Source organism: Oncorhynchus keta, unplaced genomic scaffold, assembly GCF_023373465.1.
Source record: "Oncorhynchus keta strain PuntledgeMale-10-30-2019 unplaced genomic scaffold, Oket_V2 Un_contig_2991_pilon_pilon, whole genome shotgun sequence".
In the NCBI taxonomy this organism is placed as follows: domain Eukaryota; kingdom Metazoa; phylum Chordata; class Actinopteri; order Salmoniformes; family Salmonidae; genus Oncorhynchus; species Oncorhynchus keta.
Genome location: NW_026286793.1, coordinates 107,680 through 115,666, shown reverse-complemented (window position 1 = coordinate 115,666; position 7,987 = coordinate 107,680). Strand labels below are relative to the sequence as shown.

The 7,987-nt window shown below is 41.7% G+C and overlaps 2 long non-coding RNA genes across 5 annotated transcripts; one reads left to right on the top strand and one right to left on the bottom strand.

Annotated features, from left to right (window-relative positions):
* Positions 1-2,230: 2,230 nt before the first annotated feature.
* Positions 2,231-6,896, bottom strand: LOC127923506 (uncharacterized). 4 transcript variants are annotated; one of them, XR_008114556.1, is made up of 6 exons: positions 6,817-6,896; positions 4,409-4,845; positions 3,667-3,747; positions 3,423-3,507; positions 2,591-2,671; positions 2,231-2,331 (listed from the first exon to the last, which is right to left on the bottom strand). It is a non-coding gene; the product is annotated as an uncharacterized LOC127923506 (long non-coding RNA). The 4 variants fall into 4 exon arrangements; XR_008114558.1 differs by lacking the exons at positions 2,231-2,331; positions 2,591-2,671; positions 6,817-6,896 and adding an exon at positions 3,006-3,088 and having other exon boundaries at positions 3,425-3,507; positions 4,409-6,808; XR_008114557.1 differs by lacking the exons at positions 2,591-2,671; positions 3,423-3,507; positions 6,817-6,896 and having other exon boundaries at positions 4,409-6,808.
* Positions 6,826-7,283, top strand: LOC127923507 (uncharacterized). The gene is made up of 3 exons (XR_008114559.1): positions 6,826-6,873; positions 6,930-6,977; positions 7,246-7,283. It is a non-coding gene; the product is annotated as an uncharacterized LOC127923507 (long non-coding RNA).
* The last annotated feature ends 704 nt before the right edge of the window (positions 7,284-7,987 follow it).

Here is a 7,987-nt window from a genome sequence, read left to right as displayed (position 1 = left end):
TGAACCCGAACTAACATCTCTGGAGAGACCTGAATATAGCTGTGGAGCAACACTCCCCATCCAACCTGACAGAGATTGAGAGGATCTGCAGAGAAGAATGGGAGAAACTCCCCAAATACAGGTGTGCCAAGCTTTCAGTTTTGTCTGTTTTTGCTTTGTCAGTATGGGGTATTGTGATGTCATTATGGGGTATTGTGATGTCAGTATGGGGTATTGTGATGTCATTATGGGGTATTGGGATGTCATTATGGGGTATTGTGATGTCATTATGGGGTATTGTGATGTCATTATGGGGTATTGTGTGTAGATTGATTTAATCCATTTAGAATAAAGCTGAAACGTAAGAAAATGTGGCAAAAGTCAAGGGGTCTGAATACTTTCTGAAAGCTCTGTAACTCTCATGGTTACTTACTAGTTGAACGGGTGTCAGAGATGTATTCATCTGAAAGATAAACAACATGAGGTTATATCACTCTGAATAACATCTGGTACTAAAGTACTAAGTTATGATTGACATGTCCCATCCAACTACCTCATCCCCATACTGTATTTATTTATTTATTTATTTATTTATCTTGCTCCTTTTGCACCCCAGTATCTCTACTTGTACATTCATCTACTGCACCTCTACTATTACAGTGTTTAATTGCTATATTGTACTACTTCGCCACCATGGCCTATTTATTGCCTTACCTCCTTATCTTACCTCATTTGCACACACTGTGTATATAGACTTTTTCTATTGTATTATTGACTGTATGAGTAACTCTGTGTTGTTTGTGTCGCTGTCACGAATATTACAGAAGGTGACTCCCCTTCTTGTTCGGGTGGCGCTCGGCGGTCGTCGTCGCCGGTCTACTAGCTATCGTTCTATTGTTCTGTGTTCGTTTAGTTCTGTCTAATTGGTAGCACCTGTTTCTAGTTTGGTTGTTAGGGTAGGGTTATATATAGTCTGTTCAGCCCGCTTCTGTTTCGTGCAGGCTTGTTCTCCTGTTTCCTTGTTTGAGTGTATTTTTGTTGGCATTTGGGTTTCACGCTGTCCGTTTATATTTCTGTTCATTTGTGTTTCCACTTTTGTTCATGTTATGTTTCCGGGACATTAAAGCGTGTTGTTTTTCCCACATGTCTCACTGTCAGATAGAGCATCAGCTCACAGTGGACATCTACGTTCCAAGAAAGATATAGCTCAGTATAACAGATAGCTGAGAACTTGGGATGGAGAATCTTAACATGGAATCTGGTGACCTCATGCACTTCCTCTAAAGACACTCCATGTTCCTCTCTACATGAAGAATCTTCATCTCATTCCTCAGGGAAGGGTTGGTCCCTGAACAACACAATACAAAGGAGACAGAAAGACAAATATTGAATTATTCATCCAACTGAAACACAAAGAATATGAGGTACCAGATCACAGTAAACTCAAACTCACAGAATAGTTTATTCATTAATTCAGGAAGTAAAACTCAGTTACATGGAAATGTCTTTCTGAATACTATTTCTACATGGTTTTACCTAAACAGACAAAGTGTGGCAGATGAACTTCCTCCAGTTCACCGAACTCCATAGTGATGTCCAGCAATGGACCACCTTGTGTGTACTGCATGTCTTTCAGAAGTTGACTGTAGGGTCCCCAGTTCCTGAAGTGATACTTCAGAATGACATCTCTCTCACACAGCCAGCGGAGCCAGACACTGTGCACTCATAACTCCCTTTGTGTGTCCTGTGTCTGAGGGCAACAACAAGATGGTAGAGGGTCAATGGTCAAATGGAGAGGTTGGATTAGAAGACTATTCCCAAAGGTAATGGGGAAATACACTATCAGGTGGAATGAAATGTTACAAGTAGTTATTTTACCTGAACATTGTCACTCCCTGGACAGTGGAAGTCAAGGGTTCAATCTGAAGCCAGTGTGTGGAGTCCTGAACAAGGACAAGCATGTCAGTAATACATATGGGGCCTGTTTCCTGGACACAGATTGAGACTAGTGCTGGACTAAAAGCATGCTCAATGGAAGTTTCAATAGAAAGTTCTTTAAGGTCCAGGACTATACTTAATCTGTGTCTGGAAACTATTAACAAAGTAACTAATCAAATATATTTATTCAATGTTACATGGAATGCTGGTGATTTATCACCAAACTGTCTAATGACAAAATATGACAGCAAAATCAGCTAAAATCCTGAATGTCTACAAGCAGAACACAGGACTGTCTATATACCAGGATGAATGGTTGGTCAGTACACACCTGGCTTTGAGACTGTGTTTATATTAATAAAGCAGAACACAGGACTGTCTATATCCCAGTATGAATGGTTGGTCACTACACACCTGGCTTTGAGACTGTGTTTATATTAATAAAGCAGAACACAGGACTGTCTATATCCCCAGTATGAATGGTTGGTCAGTACACACCTGGCTTTGAGACTGTGTTTATATTACTAAAGCAGAACACAGGACTGTCTATACCCCAGGATGAATGGTCAGTGGTCACTACACACCTGGCTTTGAATGGTTGGTCACTACTGTGTTTATATTACTAAAGAGAACACATACTGTCTATATACCAGTATGAATGGTTGGTCAGCACCTGGCTTTGAGACTGTGTTTATATTACTAAAGCAGAACACAGGACTGTCTATATCCCAGTATGAATGGTTGGTCACTACACCTGGCTTTGAGACTGTGTTTATATTACTAAAGCAGAACACAGGACTGTCTATATACCAGTATGAATGGTTGGTCAGTACACACCTGGCTTTGAGACTGTGTTTATATTAATAAAGCAGAACACACCTGGCAGGACTGTCTATATAGTTGAATGGTTGGTCACTACACACCTGGCTTTGAGACTGTGTTTATATTACTAAAGCAGAACACAGGACTGTCTATATAACAGTATGAATGGTTGGTCAGTACACACCTGGCTTTGAGACTGTGTTTATATTACTAAAGCAGAACACAGGACTGTCTATATCCCAGTATGAATGGTTGGTCAGTACACACTGGCTTTGAGACTGTGTTTATATTACTAAAGCAGAACACAGGACTGTCTATATCCCAGTATGAATGGTTGGTCAGTACACACCTGGCTTTGAGACTGTGTTTATAAACTAAAGCAGAACACAGGACTATATACCAGTATGAATGGTTGGTCAGTACACACCTGGCTTTGAGACTGTGTTTATATTACTAAACAGGACTGTCTATATCTGGTTTAGATGAACACCTCCAGCTTTGAGACTGTGTTTATATTACTAAAAGCAGAACACAGGACTGTCAGCAATGGTTGGTCACACCTGGCTTTGAGACTGTGTTTTATAGGACTGTCTATTACCAGTATGAATGGTTGGTCAGTACAGAACTGTGTTTATATTACACAGGACTGTCTATACCCCAGTATGAATGGTTGGTCACTACACACCTGGCTTTGAGACTGTGTTTATATTACTAAAGCAGAACACAGGACTGTCTATATCCCAGTATGAATGGTTGGTCAGTACACACCTGGCTTTGAGACTGTGTTTATATTACTAAAGCAGAACACAGGACTGTCTATATCCCAGTAAATGGTTGGTCACTACACACCTGGCTTTGAGACTGTGTTTATATTACCAGAACACAGGACTGTCTATATACCAGTATGAATGGTTGGTCAGTACACACCTGGCTTTGAGACTGTGTTTATATTACTAAAGCAGAACACAGGACTGTCTATATCCCAGTATGAATGGTTGGTCACTACACCTGGCTTTGAGACTGTGTTTATATTACTAAAGCAGAACACAGGACTGTCTATATACCAGTATGAATGGTTGGTCAGTACACACCTGGCTTTGAGACAGTATACTATGAATGGTGGGCTTTGAGACTGTGTTTATATTAACTAAAGCAGAACACAGGACTGTCTATATCCCAGTATGAATGGTTGGTGTGTTTATTACACACCTGTCTTTGAGACTGTGTTTATATTAAAAGCAGAACACAGGACTGTCTATATACCAGTATGAATGGTTGGTCAGTACACACCTGGCTTTGAGACTGTGTTTATATTACTAAAGCAGAACACAGGACTGTCTATATCCCCAGAGTACACACCTGGCTTTGAGACTGTGAGACTGTGTTTATATTATTACTAAAGCAGAACACAGGACTGTCTATATCCCAGTATGAATGGTTGGTCAGTACACACCTGGCTTTGAGACTGTGTTTATATTAATAAAGCAGAACACAGGACTGTCTATATACTACACACCTGGCTTTTGAGACTGTGTTTATATTAATAAAGCAGATGTCTATATACCAGTATGAATGGTTGGTCAGTACACCTGGCTTTGAGACTGTGTTTATATTAATAAAGCAGAACACAGGACTGTCTATATACAGTATGAATGGTTGGTCAGTACACACCTGGCTTTGAGACTGTGTTTATATTAATAAAGCAGAACACAGGACTGTCTATATCCCAGTATGAATGGTTGGTCAGTACACACCTGGCTTTGAGACTGTGTTTATATTACTAAAGCAGAACACAGGACTGTCTATATACCAGTATGAATGGTTGGTCACTACACACCTGGCTATGAGACTGTGTTTATATTACTAAAGCAGAACACAGGACTGTCTATATCCCAGTATGAATGGTTGGTCAGTACACACCTGGCTTTGAGACTGTGTTTATATTACTAAAGCAGAACACAGGACTGTCTATATCCCAGTATGAATGGTTGGTCAGTACACACCTGGCTATGAGACTGTGCCTGACTCCTGCAGGTATGTAAAAGTAAGAATTGACATTATGACTTACCTCAACATGGTCACAAGTCTTACAGCTCTGAGGAATCCCTGAAGTCAAAAGTAGTAGTTATTTAAAATGGACAATCTCATGTAATAATGAATTAATAATTATTAAATAGAATTGTAATAAAAATGAATATAAGTGAGCAACAGTCTCAGAATGTACACTCATTAGCAGACCATAATCTGACATTAGTGTCACATTAATGAATGTTTGTGGAAGCAGGAAGCAACATCGTTCTGGTCTGGAACTGTTGCAGTTCAAATACAAGTAATAATTTGATTGAAGATTTTTGTTGTTGTTGAGGCAAACAGTCATCGACAACAGGAAGCGGTCTCCTGCCTGACTGAGGAAACAGTAGAGGTTCTGGTCCAGTTTTTCAGTGTTTTCTAGATGTTGGGGTCTGATTTCTGGCAGATCCTAGGATGAGAGCTTAAAGGTAGAGTCAGATAAATGATGTTGTACGAGCAGCACCACAGATATTGTGATGAGCAAGATGCCCGACTTCTCTCTCACACAGTCCCACACAGTTTCTAGCCATGTGCAAAGGGTGAATCAGAATTAGTTGGGTCACATAGATAAGATGTTTTATTTTCGTAATATGCTTGTGAGATACTTGTCATTATTAGAATGTTTCCCTTTGGACTATAGTGTTGGCAGTGGCAGTAATCCCTTCTCAGCTAGGGCTCAGTCACTTGGGGCCCGGAGAGGGGAGAGGTCAGGCTCGTCTTCATATTTTATTTTACCTTTATTTAACCAGGCAAGTCAGTTAAGAACAAATTCTTATTTTCAATGACGGCCTGGGAACAGTGGGTTAACTGCCTGTTCAGGGGCAGAACGACAGATTTGTACCTTGTCAGCTCGGGGGTTTGAACTCGCAACCTTCCGGTTTCTAGTCCAACGCTCTAACCACTAGGCTACGCTGCCGCCAAATATGTATCTGTTAAAGCATCTGGTGCTATGTAGAATATCAGAAGGGGAGGAGGACAGAATGGAACATTGTCTTCTCATGGGAATGTGTCTGTAACTATTCCTAAACCATGTAAAGGGCTCCATTATGTCTGTATTCCAGTCACTCCCTTCTTATCCCTGTCTGGGGAGGAGTATGGCAGTGTCTGGGACCATTATACCACCTCTTCTGATGTTGAACATATCTTTCATAGTATATGACCTAGAGGTTCACTCCCTTAGTGAGCTTCTCCACGAGTGGGGAGAAGAGGGGGTGTAATTTGGGATGGGAGTATCTAGAATTGACAATTGATATATGCCATTGGATGAGGTAATGTTTTGGTCCTAAGTGGTACCAAGAACAAGATCAGAACCTCAGTTAAAGAGACCAAACTGAACGGTAATTTATAGCTAATGCTATGAATTATGGGATACTCCTCTTTCAAGTAAAAGGTTCTTTGTGAACTGTTCCTAAGATCTGTGGTTCGTTATGCGAGTTGAGAGGGGTGTGTCTTGGCTATAAATGATACTAAGAATTGTGTTGTAGGGACTCTCAGAGAATTCATTTATCAACACTGAATTGATCCGAGAGTCAAAAAGGGCTATGGTGAAGCTCATATATGCTTAAAGATGGACTTTATAATATAACTCTGACTTGTGTGTGGTTTGCTCTCTCATCACGTAGTTATACAGGAAATTACCACAACAAGAGTCAGATAAATTATGTTGTACGAGCAACACCACAGATATTGTGATGAGCAAGATGCCCGACTTCTCTCTCACACAGTCACACACAGTATCTGCCCATGTGAAAGGGTTCTCTTCACTCTCTTACAGAGTGGTAGCCACGGGACCAAAACAGAGAAGTTTAGCCTAATGCTCCAACGCTCTTAGTTGTTGTATAAATGTACCCACTATGCTGTTTACTTTGTGCATCTACGTCATATCGCTGACTCTACCTTTAAGTTGGTTTGACAAAATAGATCATGATTGTGTTATTTGTCTGGGACTCAAGTATAATGAACTCTTTCATCATATTTCGGTTTGAAAACAATTCAGTTAAAACTCACTTTTCTCAAGTCCAGACTTGATACAACTCTCTCCACCATGGTCTCTGGTGTCCTCAGGTCCAGACTTGATACAACTCTCTGGTCTCACCAGACTGGGTCTCTGGTGTCCTCAGGTCCAGACTTGATACAACTCTCTCCACCATGGTCTCTGGTGTCCTCAGGTCCAGGCTTGATACAACTCACCATGGTCTCTGGTGTCCTCAGGTCCAGACTCTCTCCACCATGGTCTCTGGTGTCCTCAGGTCCAGACTTGGTCCAACTCTCTCCACCATGGTCTCTGGTGTCCTCCAGGCTCCAACTTGGTCTCTCCACCATGGTCTCTGGTGTCCTCAGGTCCAGACTTGATCCAACTCTCTCCACCATGGTCTCTGGTGTCCTCAGGTCCAGGCTTGATCCAACTCTCTCCACGATGGTCTCTGGTGTCCTCAGGTCCAGGCTCGATACAACTCTCTCCACCATGGTCTCTGTTGTTGGTAAAGCAGAATAATAGACTGATTAAACTAAATACAACTTATAAAGGCTTTATATATCATATATACAGTCTTCATAAGCAATATAAAGTGTGTATAAAGGGTGACATAACAGCTCCCTATGTAGGGTGTATTGCCACTATGTCACCTTCCATAAAGCCAATACTGATGGTGATGTTACAGATGACATTGCTTATCTTGATGAAAGCCCTTAGAGATGTGAAGTCACCAGGTATCATGATACACCCCCTAGAGATGACATCACCAGGTATCATGAGTTACATTTCCCTAAGAGATGTGAAGTCACCAGGTATCATGAGTTACCTACCCCCTAGAGATGTGAAGTCTGTGGGGGCTGTGCTTTGGCAGAGTGGGTGGGCTTATATCCTTCCTGTTTGGCCCTGTCCGGGGTGTCCTCGGATGGGGCCACAGTGTCTCCTGACCCCTCCCGTCTCAGCCTCCAGTATTTATGCTGCAGTAGTTTGTGTCGGGGGCTAGGGTCAGTTTGTTATATCTGGAGTACCTCTCCTGTCCTATTCGGTGCCCTGTGTGAATCTAAGTGTGCGTTCTCTAATTCTCTCTTTCTCTCTTTCTCTCTCTCTCTCTCTCGGAGGACCTGAGCCCTAGGACCATGCCCCAGGACTACCTGACATGATGACTCCTTGCTGTCCCCAGTCCACCTGGCCGTGCTGCTGCTCCAG